The sequence below is a fragment of the Callorhinus ursinus genome, unplaced genomic scaffold (genome assembly GCF_003265705.2).
Source record: "Callorhinus ursinus isolate GAN/ISIS: 27379988/994484 unplaced genomic scaffold, GSC_fseal_2.0 scaffold42, whole genome shotgun sequence".
NCBI lineage: Eukaryota > Metazoa > Chordata > Mammalia > Carnivora > Otariidae > Callorhinus > Callorhinus ursinus.
The window spans coordinates 7159132-7174671 of NW_027397104.1; the positions used below are offsets into that span (position 1 = coordinate 7159132).

The following is a 15540-nucleotide window of genomic DNA, read 5'->3' on the forward strand; positions in this document are numbered from 1 at the left end:
ATGACATTTTCTTATTCAGAGTTCACTTATCAAACATCCTCAATTATCTGGAATGTACTTTCCAATTAGAAAAGCAGAAAAAGACAGTAAAATTTATATCACTCATAAAGGGGTCAATGAGATTAAAAGCATAAAATATAGCCTCTGGAACTTGAAAAGTACATTCATATATTAACTATTAAATAACAGGGGCAAATAGCCCTTCACATTTCAAGAAATATTGACATATTAATCTCTAGCAAAGTAATTGACATTTACTTTATAACCCTGAATCACCAACCACGCTGAATATCATGTTGAGTATATTTCTCTAAGGAACTAGATAAATATAGATGTCATATATATTATAAGTATGCATATTTTGTTTTTAATTAGTACCATGAAACAAAGATTTGTTTATATGCAGAATTCATTTGTATACCACATCTAGATAAATGGAGTATTACTCTGGGTAAGAGTATTTCTGTTTATATTTGTAATATTTACTAATACTTCCTGACATAAAAAATCCTTTACATATATGAGTGATTCATAATCATTCTCTGTGATACTGCATTTGATTTGAAGTAAAATTCTGCAAATTCAGCTAAGGAAAACTTGGATCATGACCTTAAATATTACAGACTTTTTTCCCAAATACATAGGAACTAAACATACAGAATATTCCTCTTTCTAAAGTTCAAAAGTCAGCAAAATGTGCTTATAGGTATCTTGAGAAGCTATTTAACACTGAGGTAATAACAAGCAAACTGGAATTCTTAATTTGGCATCAAAGAAGTCTGTACACAATCAGCCTTGAAAGTCCATAGAGGTATACAAAGAATGAGAAGCACTAAAAAGGATGGATAAACACGATCCGGTGATGAGGCATCTGTAAGCATCAACTCCATGATGCAAAGCTCATCAGGGGGTGAACAAAGGAGCTTTTCATGTGAATTCCTGAATTAGACAGGATGCATGTTTAACAGGATGCTTATTTTTATTTTCCAGATACTCCCATTTTAGCCGCTTTCTGTGCTTTTCAGTGTGTTAAAGAAGTATCTTTTCATATCACTAGATATTTATGCCTGTGTCATAAGCCTTCGAATTATATGCTACTTTGTTAGTTGTTAAGAAGAATAGTTATTCTTTGTTCATATAGTACAACTTCTGCCAATCTTTGTTTCATTCAAGGTTCCCCTTCGTGGATTTGGAAATGTGGGTTTTGTTTACTTGAAACTGGGAAAGTTAAAAAAATATATCGAGAACATTTCATTAGGTCTTTATTCCTGGCTTCTTAGTTCCATTTATTCTATTCTTCTTAACAGTGAATAACTTCAGTATGATTTGGATTGCAGCATTTTCTCATTGAGCATATTCTGCCAAGATCCCGTTTCTCAAATGCATGTGTTTTAATTGTGCTTCCGTGTGGTGATAGATGCCAGCTTCCTGCTAGTCCTTTTCTGGCTTCTATTATTCTTAGCACAGATGGTTTTTACTACACTACTTCTTCCTCCCACCCTTCACACCCCGACAATAAATACTGATACGGGCCCCTGAGGTATTCATTCATCTCTCAGGCTTCCGAACAGGCTAGGCAGCATCTCATGATTGGGAAGAGTGACAGCGGGAAGAAGGGATCATTACAAGACACTAGAGCAGACCTAGGCACCACCCTTGGGAATTCACAGCAGACAGTGCAAGACAAAAATGGACCAGCTCTCACTTTAAGCCTACTGCTCGCTCTTTAAGGTTCATTTCAGTTTTTTGTTTTTTAACTCCCCAGAGTACAGAGGGAGATAGAATAAGAAAATATAAATTAACTTTGAAAGACTTGGGAATATGTGCATTTCAGGAGGGTTGATGGAGGAAATATGAAAGAAATTGTGGATTATTAGGATAATTCATGTACTCATCTAATGGTGAATGGAGAAACACAGACCCTGGGAAACTTGTAAAGACTGATTTTGGCTGCTGTGCCTCTCTTTACTCCAATCAATATGTACCATTCCATTAAGCCTTCACTAGGTTAATTGGCTGGCACATATAATGATTTTATGAGACTCATTGACATTTATTTTATTCATTCAACAAATAATTGATTTATCACCCATTGTTTGCCAAGTGATGAGGATAGAGGGATACAGTCATGGGCAAAAGAAGCCACCACACTTACTAATTTTTCACAGCATCATCACACTGTATGAATTCATCATAATTGCAAACCAAGATAAATATTCTGAAAGAAAGGGACCTGTTTCTGTGAGAACATGTGCTCAAGCATTCTAACCGAGAGTGAGGAGAGGTGATTAAGTAGGGCTTTCATTCCTGAAATGGTGAAGGTTAGGTGGAGAGAAGGAGGTGTGTTTGTTTTGGGATAGGGGATTGGGAAAGCATTTTAGATAGGAGGAGCCTTAGAGACAAAGGTTCTAGTAAGAGATAGATAAGGCCATTGGGACACCTGGGGGCTCAGTTGGTTAAGCTCAGGTCATGATCCCAGGGTCCTGGGATGGGCTCCCTGCTCAGGGGGAGCCTGCTTCTCTCTCTGCCTGCCACTCCACCTGCTTGTGCTTTCTCTTTCTCTATCTGACGTATAAATACATAAAATCTTAAAAAAACGAGAGAGACAGATAAGGTCCTGATGGATAGCCCAGGGTCAGGGCTGATAGTTTGAGGAACCTAAAGATTAATCAAAGTGAAAATAAGTTCTTACAAGTATTTATGCTCCAAATCAAACTGTGGTAGATATGTGATATAGAAGTAAGAGACTGTGAGGGTAGCAAGGCGAGTTGCCAAAGTGTCCTCTAAAACATATCCTAGAACTTCAGAGAAGGGGATTACATACCCCGACAGGTTTCAGTGTGAAAGAAAGTGGTCTGTTTGGGGGGGAAATAAAGAATAGCCTGCACAACATGAAGAGTCATCCTGGTTTTTAAACTCTAAATGTTTGACTTAAACTTACCAAAATGTACCAGGAATTTTAAAAGAAGTCCCCAAATTTTGCCAGGCCAACTATTTGTTCTCCGACAAGGTAATCTTTGAAAAGCTAATTTTAGTAACATTGATTATTTTTTAATGTTGTGTCCCATAACTTCATCCCTGAGTATGAAAACTATTATCATCAGAAAAAAAACTATCTTTAAGACCATTTTTATGCCTAATAATGCCTAACAATGTCCCTGAGTCTTTTGTGAACGATTATAATTATGATTATGATTCTAATGCCCTTGTTGTTTATATGGTCCCTAAACCTCTTACGTTTTTCAACTCATAGACCATTTAATGTTTTCAGAAGCACTGTTTGAAACCAACCTTGAGAAAGGCAGACAAGAAAATAGAAAAAAACAGTAAACTGACACTCAGACACTTTAGGAGCAACTATTACATCTTCAAAGCCACAAATATATGGATGCTTCCTAGCATGAGATTATAAATACAGACATTAATAGTACATGGAGTATTTGTGCCCTCAGTTTGTAAGTGATCTTTGTTGTTTGAAAAATGTAGTGTTTGAGTTTCCAGTGTGGCATGAAGTCACTTAGAAGAGTTCAGAGGTCGCTATTCTGTCCTAACAACAAGTGAAATTTGGAACATATCGAAAAAGTGACAACTCTTTTTAGATCTGTCAGAGAAGTGAGGTCACAAGGCAAACTGCTGCCTCAAAAATAGAGGAGGACAGGCTGGATACAGAGAATCACAAGTTACTAGAACAGATGCCCATCAGCAGAAAACTGTGGGAACCAGGATTGGGGCAGGAAGACCTATACTGTACTTGATGAATTACTGGACATTCAATGGGAACAAGTGTGAGGGTTAAAAACTCCAGGGGAGCCCAGTCATATAGGGATCCTCATATGTTCCTGAGTTTTACCTACAAGAGCTGTATCAGATTCTCACGGTGAAGATGGAAGAAAAAACCCTTTGTGCTTCAGGCAGGAAAAGATTAAAGTAGCTATTTTGGCTTGTCCTCAAAAGAAACTATTTTTTATCAAAGCCTAACCTATTGGGGTTTTGTTAGAGCCCAATTGCCCTAGCAAAAGGGAAAATACCCAATTTGAGCCCACTCTAGCTATTTTGTCTCACCTAAGAGGGATTAGGTGGGACTGAGAAGCAATTGTGAAGTTCACTGTCCAAGGGCACCACCACCTCACTGAAAGATTGAGGCCTAATCACAAGACTACAGGCTGCTTCCCTTCCCTCCATACCTTACCACCACATTACCATAGGCCTATTTACTGCAGTTTCTTATACTTTGTACATCATGTCTGACTATCAAGAAAAACTGTAAGTCATACTGAAAGGCAAAAAACATAGTTTGAGGAAACTGAGCAAGCATCAAAACTAGAGTCAGATATGGCAAGAATATTCGAATTATCAGACCATGAATTTAAAAATCTATGATTGATATGCTAAGTGCTTGCATAGACAATGTAGACAATACACAAGAACAGATGAATGAGGTAAGCAGAGATGGAAAGTAAAGATTTTATGAAATAAGAACTTTTTTTCACAATTGATCTAACAGAAGACAGGTTTTTGTGGGCTTTTTTTTTTCAAAATAATATAACGAAAGTGTATTTGGTGACTGTAGCTTATATGTAAGTGAAATAAGTGACAGAAATGATACAGGGGAATAATTAGGGATATTTTGTTATTATACTTATATACTTGTAAGTATATACTTATACTACCTGTGAAATATTATAGTATTATTTGAAAGTGGACTTGGATTAGCTGTAAATACATATGGCAAACTCTAGGGCAACCATTGGGAGGTACTAAGAAAGGAGAGAAAATGGAATCATATGAAATATTCAACACACTTCAATCAGAAGTGAACAGATACAGCAGGCAGAAAACCAGTAGAGACATAGTCTAACACAAAAGCATCATTACTGAATTGGATATAACTGGTATCTATAGACTGCTTCATTCAACAACAGTAGAATACACATTCTTTTCAAGCTCATGTAGAGCATTCTTCAAGAAAGGCCACATTCTGGGTCATAAAACACACCTTAAAAATTTAAAAGAATAGAAATCATGCAATGTATCCTCATAGACTACAATGGAACTAAACTAGAAATGAATAATGGAAAGATACATGGGAAATCCCAATATATGTGAAGAATAAACAGCACATTTTCTAATAGTACATGGGTCTAAAGAAATCTCAAGAGACATTAAAAATACTTTAAATGAAAATGATAATGCAACTAATCAAATTTTATAGGATGCAGCAAAAGCAGTGCATAAAGGGGACTTTATAGCATTGAATGCTTATGTTAAAAAAGAAGAAAAATTTAAAATCTATGATCTAAGCTTCGGGTTTAGGAAACTAGAAAAAGAAGAGCAAATTAAATCTAAAGTAAGCAGAAGAAAAGAAATAATAAAAGCTAGAGAAACAAATTAATTAAATTGGAAACAGGAAATCAATAGAGAAAAACAAAAATAACTCCAAAAACTGGTTCTTCAAAAATGATCAATGAAATTGATAAGCTTCTAACCAGAAAGAGAGAGAGGATACAAATTACTAATATCAGAAATGGAAGAGGATATCATTAGAGATCCTATGGACATTAAAAGGCTAATAAAGGAATACTATGAACAACTCTATGCCCACAAATTTGATATCCTAGATAAAATGGACAGATTAAAAAACCCAATCTGCCAAAATCACACAAGAATAAACAGACAATCTGGATACTGACTCAATAGCTAATAACCTTCCAAAAGAAAGCAGCAGGCCCAGATGGGGTCACTGGTAAGTTCTACCATTCTACCAAACATTTAAGGAAGGACTTACACCAATTCTTTATAATCTTCCAGAAAATAGAAGTAAAGGGAATACTTTTCCAACTCATTCTATGAGGCCAACATTAACCTAATAACAAAAGTAGAAAAAGACAAGAAAATTACAGATAAATATCTCTTATGAACATAGATGCAAAAATCCTTAACAAAATCACAGCAAATTGAATCCAGCAATGTATAAAAATAATTATACATCATGACCAAGTGGGATTTATCCCAGGCATGCAAGTCTGGTTCAACATTCAAAAATCAGTTAATGTAATCCATCACATCAACAGGTTGAAGAAGAAAAATCAAATGATCGTATCAATAGATGCAGAAAATATTTGAAAAAAATATCGTTCCATGATAAAAACCTTCAGCAAACTAGGAATAGAGGAGAACTTTTTCAGCTTGATAAAGAACATCTGCATAAAGCCTAAAACTGTTGTCATACTTAATGGTGAGAAACTTGAAGCTTTTCCACTAAGATTAGGAAAAAGGCAAAGAAAAGATATCTTCTCTTACCACACCTTTTTATTTATTATTAATTATTTTTTTATTTTTTTAAAGATTTTATTTATTTATTTGAGAGAGAGATAATGTGCCCACCCACAAGCAGGGGGAGGGGCAGAGGGCGAGGAAGAAGCAGACTCCCCACTGAGCAGGGAGCCTGACACAGGGCTTGATCCCAGGACCCTGAGACCAGGACCTGAGCTGAAGTCCGACGCTTTACTGACTGAGCCACTCAGGTGCCCCACTTACAAACCTTTTTAATATCATACTTGAAATTTTGGCTAATGTGATAGAACATGAAAAGGAAATAAAAGGTATTCAGAATGGAAGGAGGAAGTAAAATTGTCTTTGTTTACAGATGATATGATCATCTATGTAGAAATATTAAAGGATCAACAAAAAATGATATAGCAAGATTGCAGGGTACAAGGCTATTATGGAAAAATCACTTTCCTATATACATTCAAAGAACAAGTGAAATTTGAAATTAAAAATACACTGCCTTTATACCAGCAAAAACAAAATCCTTAAGCATATATTTAACAAAATATGTATAGGGTCTGTATGAGGAAAACTACAAAATTTTGATGAGTGAAATCAAAGAACTAAATAAATGGAGAGATATTCCATGTTCATGGACAGGAAGGCTCAATATCATCAAGAGGTCAATTCTTCCCAACTTGATCTATAATTTCAATGAAATCCCAATTAAAATCTTAGCAAGTTATTTTGTGAATATCAACAAATAGATTCTAAAATGTGTATGGACAGGCAAAAGACCAGAATAGCCAAGCACAGTATTGAGGGAGAAGAACAAGTTGGAGGACTGACACTACCTTACTTTAAGACTTACTATTAACCAACAATAATCACAATAGTGTACTGGTGAAAGAATATACAAATAGATGAGTAGAACAGAAAAGAGAGCCCAGAAATAGACCCATATAAATGCATTTGACTGATATTTGATGGAGGCATAGAGACAATATGATGAGGAAAAGAATCTTTTCAATAAATGGTGCTGGAACAGGTGTACATCAACATGAAAGAAAGAAAGGAAGGAAGAAAGAAAGAAAAAAAGAAAAAATGTAGATCTAGATCTTGTATTTTTCACAAAGGTGAACTCAAAATGGATCATAGTAAAATGCAAAACTATAAAACTCCTAGAAAATGAGAGCAAAAATTAAATTGACCTGGGTATGGCTATTACTTTTTAGATACAACATTGAAGACATAAGCCATGAAAAGAATTCATAAGTTAAACTTCATTAAAATTAAAAATTTCTGCTCTGCAAGAGATACTGTCAAGAGAATGAGCAGTCTTTGGAGGACAGTTGGGTAGTTTCTTAGCAAAGTAAACATACTCCTACCATACAATCCAGCAGTTGTGCCACTTGGCATTTACCTAATTAAGTTGAAAAGTTATGTCCACAGAAAAACCTGCACACAGATATTTATATCAGTTTTGTATAAAATTGCCAAACCTTAGAAGGAACAAAGATGGCCTTCAGTAGGTGAATGGATAGACAAATTCTTGCACATTCAGACACTGGGATATTATTCAGCATTAAAAAGAACTCAGCTATCATATCATGAAAAGATATGAAAGAACCTTAAATACATACTAATAAGTGAAATAAACTGACCTGAAAATATTACATATTGTGTGATTCAACTGTATGACATTCTGGAAAAAAAGAAAAAAAAAACTATGGAGACAGAAAAGTTCAGCAGTTGTCAGGTGGGAAGGGGGAAGGAGGGATGAACAGACAGAGCACAGAAGATTTTTAGGGTCCTGAAACTATTTTGGGTGATACTATAATGGTAGATACATGTCATTATACATTTGTCAAAACCCATAGAATGTACAACATCAAGAGTGCAACTTAATGCAACATTTGGACTTTGTGTGATGATTCTATGTCTGTGTAGGTTTATTGATTGTAACAAATGTGTCACTCTGGAGCAGGATGTTGATAGGCAGACTCTGCAGAGTGTGGGTGGTAGACAAGGGACATATGGGAATTCTCTGTATTTTCCACACAGTTTTGTTGTGAAACTTGAAGTGCTCTAAAAAAAAAATTATGTCTATTTTTAAAGAAAGCATAGGGCCTTGGAGAGTTAGTTAAATAACTTGATCTAGAGAACTTCAATATGTGTTACTGAATATTCAGACCTAGAACTTAACAAAACACAACTTTGAAGGTCTTGAACTCACAGAGGTTTGGAGAAAATGTCACTGAATTAAGAACAGGCTGAATAGTGTTAAACCTTTCATACTACATTAGTCTTTGGGATCTTTAGTTCCATTGTAAAAGTGTAATTTTTTAAATAACAGAATCCTAATTTAGAGATGTACAAGTGATGTATGCTAGCATGCTATAATACATGCTTATTATAAATGTATTCATAATGAAATAAAATAACCATGATACAAATATCATTGAGCAAGTTTTAGTCAGGTAGGAAAAAAGCATGAAGAGCCACCATTCATGTCATTAAATCCCAAATTGTCCTGAAGCTTAATCTTCAAAAATATGTACACAATGGTCACATATATCATGTCTTTTTGCAATGAAAATATATCAGGTTATAAGGTGCCTTTCTAAATCTAAGTAGTTCATAGATAGGGCCACCATTATGTAGACATTTCTCCAATTACCAATTTTCAGTCATGATTCAGTCAATAAAGCCTTAACTAATTTTGACAGAATTTTCCATCCAAAACTAATGTGTATTTTTTAAGTTTAGGCTGTTAAAGCCAAGCTATGAAATGATCTAGAGGAAAAGTTGTATGCTTCTTTGTAAGAAATAATAATGTATTTTATTTAAAGTCAGAGACATATTACAAAGTATTGCAGTGATAAGAAGTGCTCTGGGGTTTTTTGAACTGATTAGCTTTTGTAGTTTACTTGATGATATGGTTTCCACTTAACAAAAAGCTTATCAAGAGTTACAATGAGGATGAAATGTGACTCCTTAACCTATCTCACAGTAGATAGGTTATTGCTATTTTCCTTAATAGTATTTCTATTTCAGTTAAATATGGACACATGTGTTTCATAGTACTTTTTCCAAGATAGCAACTTTGATTTTTTTTTTCTTTAAACAAAGGTCTGTACTTTTGGAAATGAAATGAACTATAGTTTGGAAAGAGATGGTACCAATTTTTAATAACTCTTGAAACTCTAGAATTCTTCAAAACAAAGTTTAAAAAAATATTCTAAGCAGTAGGTAATGCTTTTTTTTTCAAAGTCAGTTTTATTGTGTAATGTAAAATTTCATTTTCAGAAGTTACACTCAGCACCTTAACTGTCAAAAACACCTCTAATAGGTTTCAAGCAGATATGCTGCCCCCAGGTATGCTCTGGGGTATTGTGAAAGAGTCAGTAAATAGGAAGCAGGTCTAGACAGAACACAAGGAAGAAGAGGAAAGGAGGTCAGAACTAGGGATCATTATCTTATATCAAGGTTTCTGGTTTTAAATTGAATTTCCACTTTACTTGCCTTGTGAGTTCACGTGTGGAGTTCTAATCAGTCCAAGAGTGAAAGGCTACTTGAATAGACAGAAATAATATATTCTTCATAAAATTTTGAAAGAATCTGACACCTCACTTCTGAATCCCAGGAGATTAAGTATGGAGATTATGTGGATTCGTTTTTGGATTCCACTGAGAATAAAATAAATAAGTTGATGATGATGATGATGATGATGATGATGGTATCAGGGACTCACCAGCTAAGGAAATAATAGAAGCAAAGTCATTGTGCTAAGAAATAAAAATTTAGATCATGTCACCTTTTTGTATTGTTTCTGACAGGACAAATTTCAGCCACTTTAGCTCATCTTAATTCGTTTTCAATGAAGGCCAACATTTAATTAATTAAACAGATTTTTCATTTGGCATTAAGGATGTCTAGCTTCCTGTAACCCATCTAGTATCTTTGAATCTCACTTGCATGCAATAATAATTTCCTAGTCTGAACTTCCAATAATAACTCATCTCTGTTTATATATGGACACTCTTAATCCTTCTCTTAATTTGATTTACCTTCTATTAGAGTGCAAACTTACTGACACCAGGCTCTATAAATGTGTTATCACCCAAGTTTTCCTGATTCCTATTAGATGCTAAAAAATGAATTCATTCATTCATTGCTGAGTAAACAAAACAGTAAATCAACTTGAGGCTGTGTTGGAGACTTTTAATTCAAGAAGTTAACTACAGGTTTGGAATGAATGTAAAAGGCTTTTCTACATTTAGTAAATTTGCTTTTGCTTTTGCAAATCTTATTCATGTGTAACTTTAGATAAGCCCATTTTGTCATGTTGGGGATACAGCACAATTACCTGTCATTACCATGTTTCCATTTACTAGGAGCCATGTAAAGAAGGTTTTCTCCAAACTGTGGAGTCAGACCATGGGAAATGAAATGAGTAGTGGAGTATCTTGGTGTGTGTATTTGTTACAATTAATTTGGTGGCAAAATGTTGTCTTAATAGCCAACTGAAAGCAGAAGAATAGACAAAGATTTTGGTAGCTTAGAATAGCTTCAAAAAGTACCAACTAAAGATAAAGAAGCTGCTATCTAAAGGAAGTTAATAGTTTATATTATACAAAGAAAATGAGATTGATAAGTTCACAATTAAGGAAGAAAAATAAGAAAAAAATCTCCCTATTATGCTTTATTATCAAGTTTTTTTTAAAGGAAATCACAATACACATAATATAAAGGAAAATTAGTGGAAAGAAAATTGATCCTAATATCACTTCAAAAATACTATTATTTTTGTTAAAGTGAATTCAGTAGTTCATGCATCAAACCAAAATATGTATCTTTCAAAAACCATTATCATTGGTCATGTTATACTTTTATATATGTATATATTGTTTTACTTTTCTTTTAATTTGAGTATAGTGGATACACAAACATTAGTTTCATGTGTACAACTTATTTTTATATTTTTAATTGCAAGAAATCAAATGATTCAGAAATCTATATATTTTAAAGTAATATCCTCTCATTCTCTAGATGCTTTTTTTTTAAACAAATGTTTTTTATACTCTGCATATTGTTCTGCAATTTGCTATATTCACTCAACAGTATTGGAGACTTTATTGTATGGAAGTGCTACAATCTACTTAATTGTCCACTTACTGACAGGCACTTAGGCTATTTCCCCAAAATACTACCATAAACCATTGAAAATGCATTTCTATCATTTGATTTTTTGCCTTCTATCCACCTACCTGTCTATCAATGCATTTATGTTGATGTTTTCCTAATATACATTCCTTGAAGTGGAATTGCTAGTTTTAACCTTTTTAAAAAGTTAACAGCTATTAACAAAGTATCGTATAAAATAGATTCTTATCTATATGGATATAGATGTGGATATGGGTTTATACCTGTAAAATAGATGTATAAATCTATGTATGGGTATAGATTTTTATCAAGAGTGCATGTGAATACTTATGTATGGATATAGATTTTTATCAAAAGTGCATGTGAATACTTATTTTCCCATTCTTTGCACAAGTTGGATATTATCATTATTTAAAACATTACACCTGTATGATGTATATATCAATTAAAGTTTCATTTATTTGACATTTAATCAAGTTGAACATTTTTCATATATTTATTGCTTAATGAAGCAGCATAGGAATGAATGTAACAATTGTTGAGAACTCAGTGACATCTGCTTTTAGGGTTTGCCCTAAGTTAAGCCTGCCAGTTATAAATAGCTCTGTTCACTATCAAGACCATCATGACAAATTTGAAATGCCTTTTCCTTGTTCTGTTCTTTTATAGAAATGCTGATTTTCTGTATCAGGATTTGGAGCACATAAAGTCTGCTGACAGTTCAATGGGTACAGTTCACATACAATAAATTTCATAAGCTGCATAAAGAGCAATAGGCAGGATAAAACCATGAAAACACATTTATAGAAGATGTCCTGTCATTTAATGGGAAATTGTGGTTTTAATAGTATCTATGTAAGTGACTCATTTACTTAGTCCCTGAAAGATAAGAATCCAGCTCATGTATAATTCATGTAAGGTCTCGAATATCCTCGCCCTTCCATTCCTCATCCCTAGACCCCCCAACACTATTAATATATGAAAATATGGTTAAATGCATGGTCTCTAGAGATGGACTGCGTAGGTCTGGATTCTAGTTCTGTCTGCCCATACTAGCTGTGTCATTATGGTCAAGTTATTTAATTTCTTTTGCCTTGGATTCCTAATTTTTAAAAATTGGGATAATAATATCTACTCCATGGGATTGCTGTGAGGACTACAAGAGTTGGTATATATGTAACAATTTTAGGTAGTGTAAATAACCATCATGTGATTGGTATAGGCATTATTTTCATCAGGAAGTCCTTTGGATGATAGGAAAGGCCATTTGAGGTATGGCAATGAGTGAATTTACTGAAAATATGAATACAGATACAGAAAAGAAATAGTAAGATGCTAAAAGAATAATTCACATATTCAAAAATTTACCCATAGGAAGAATTTGGTACAAGGAATTATAAAGGATATTTCTTCCTTATCCTTCTTCCTTCAGAATCGTATGGGACCCAGGAGACAGAATACAAGTCTGTGCTGTTAATACTTATCTACCATATTTGAATTAATATATAACAATGAGAGACTGGTCTGGGAACATAATCTGTAATCGCAATCTTTAAAAGGAAAAAAAATGGGTTCCATATCCAAACAACTGACTTACGAAAGATCTTTTGGAAAACCACATATTCAATTAAAAATTGCTTAGTGTAGGAGTTTTTAACTGTGCTACAGAAGTTATAGCTAGAAACCATAATAATCTAATATTTTCACTAATTATCATCTTATATGCTCAAAATGTCAGTAGACACGTGGATATTGATATGGTTAGGTATCATACTTGTTGGTAAGAATAAATTGGGTAAGTACCACCTTCTAATAGGATATACATAGAGAGAATAAATTTCACCCAGGTAGAAGTGCTATCACCATCATGATGAGAAGGAGGCTTATCAAAGCATTGATTTAGAGAAATAAAAAGCATATTAATAATTATAAGAAATAAATTTCTAAAGAAGAAATACATTTTACCCACAATCCCACCAGCCTTTTCAAGCCACAGTAATTTTTCCAAATTCTAAAAGGACTATTGATATTAGACTAGCCTGACATTTCAGAACCATACTTTGAATAAGACCTAACTCCAAGATAGAGTTCAGAGTAAGCTTGGTAAAAAGGATCTCATCAGAATCTAAGGTTAACTCTGGAACAAGACTAGACGTGAGCAGATGCCTTTTTTGTGCTTCCATTTCACCTGTACATATGTGGGTAGAATAATTATTATATTTTCACAGTTTTTTGCTAAATCTGGGGGTCACTACAGGGATGGCCTTTTAAGATTCCTTCATCTCAAGTACATAGTAAAATGCCTGATCAATGGTAGGAATGCAGTAAATATTTAATGGATAAATTGTTAAATGAATAAACTATCAGTTACAGAAGTAAAAGTGAAAAATGGTACCAAATTTTAGGTGTCAGAACATATTGGCTTTAAACATATGTCCTTGAACTATGTAGTGGAGTTTGGGATTACTTTAGCAGCAAAACAAAACTATACAGTAATTTAACAGTTTTTCCTGCTAATACTAATAACATAATTAAGACTCTTGGTGCTGAAACTTAGAAATTGATATGAGGATGTCGTAGTGCAAATATCAATTACTATGAATCATCATTCATTTAACATTTCTGTACTTTTTCCAATCCAGAATTAAGCTTTGCAGATAATAAGAACTGAGATCAGATCCCAACTCTGGGACTTACTGGATGTCTCTGCTTTGAAGTTTTCTCATTCATTTTAGTCTCATTTTCCTAATTTGTTAGATGGATTTAATAACAAATTATATGTGTCTTGGTGAATTGCATTATATATAGTCCATAGCTTTGCTCTGACATATAGTAAGAATTCAATAAATTCTAGCTGTTGATGCTACTAGGTCATTATTTTGCAATAATAATCTATTACAATGGTAGTAGCCAGATACATCCATATTATTATGCAAGCTTTTAAAATCCTCTTTGCTAAAACTCCACATGGAGACATAAATCACTTTCATGATATAATATGCACATTCATTATATAAATGTTGGGTACAAGTTAGCCAAGATTCCCAAGATCAGTAAGATATGAGATGGATATTCTCTTAAATTTTTTAGTATATAGATGTGTTGCTTCTTTTTAAGAAAAATTTTCCCCCCTCAGTTCCATAAGGATACAGTAGGGAGGTTAAACAAAACATTCTATCAGCGATTAAGACATAAGGTTTGCTTGCACATGGAGGATAGAGGATATAGGGAGAAAAAAGTCAATTTTTGATCCAAAGCGGTAAAGGTCAGAGATGGCCTCAAGTGCATTTACTGTAATGTGGAAAAGAATGAAAAAGCCTACATTTTATGAATATTTTGTTTCCACAAATCAGCTTTACCCCAGGGTCAGCGTTCATGAAAATAATCAAGGTTGGTGAAATTAATACATTAACGTTATATGTGATTTGAGAATGCAAAGAATTCGAGGGTGAACTGGCGTCTTGTGAATTAAATTTTTGACAGAATGACCTGATCCCATCAAGAATGTCTACCAGAATCTCTTGACAATCATTGAAACACATCCTTATCAGAGAATAATTATTTTGCTTTAAAGCAGTAGTTTTCAAACTGTCATACTCAGAGCCATGGTTCCTAAGAGATGCTGCTGGGCTGACACTGTGTGTGTTCAGTAGAGGTTTGGCCAGCATTGCACCAGATTTGATACAAACCCTGCCCACTTGTCCCTCCACAGCACCACCTACATTCAACCCCACTTTTATCTGTTCTATATAATGAAAAACATTTTTTTTAACTTTATTTTCAAGAATGGTTCCACTAGGAACATATGTTTGAAAAACACCATGTGATGGCAGTGTGTCTGTATGAGTCTTTGTTAAAATGCAAATAGAATAAACCTATTTTAATCTTTTAGTCAATCCTTGGGAGTGAGTTGGCATGATGGAATGTGAAGGGTTGTGAGGTATCTAAAAGGTTCATTGTCAGGAGAAGTGAAGGAGGAAGATAGAGTGGAGGACTGAGGAATTTGCCTGAGGAAGTGGGAATTGGGTGGGATGGTTTGCGATAAACCAGTGAAAGACATAGAAATATTAAAGACAAAGCATTTCTATCTTCCTATGTATAGTT

General features: G+C 33.9%; 1 protein-coding gene across 3 annotated transcripts in view; it reads left to right on the forward strand.

Annotated features, from left to right (window-relative positions):
- The window catches only part of LINGO2 (leucine rich repeat and Ig domain containing 2), a 1267465-nt gene that overhangs the window by 491906 nt on the left and 760019 nt on the right, over positions 1-15540 (forward strand). The gene's annotated exons all lie outside the window — the stretch shown is intronic.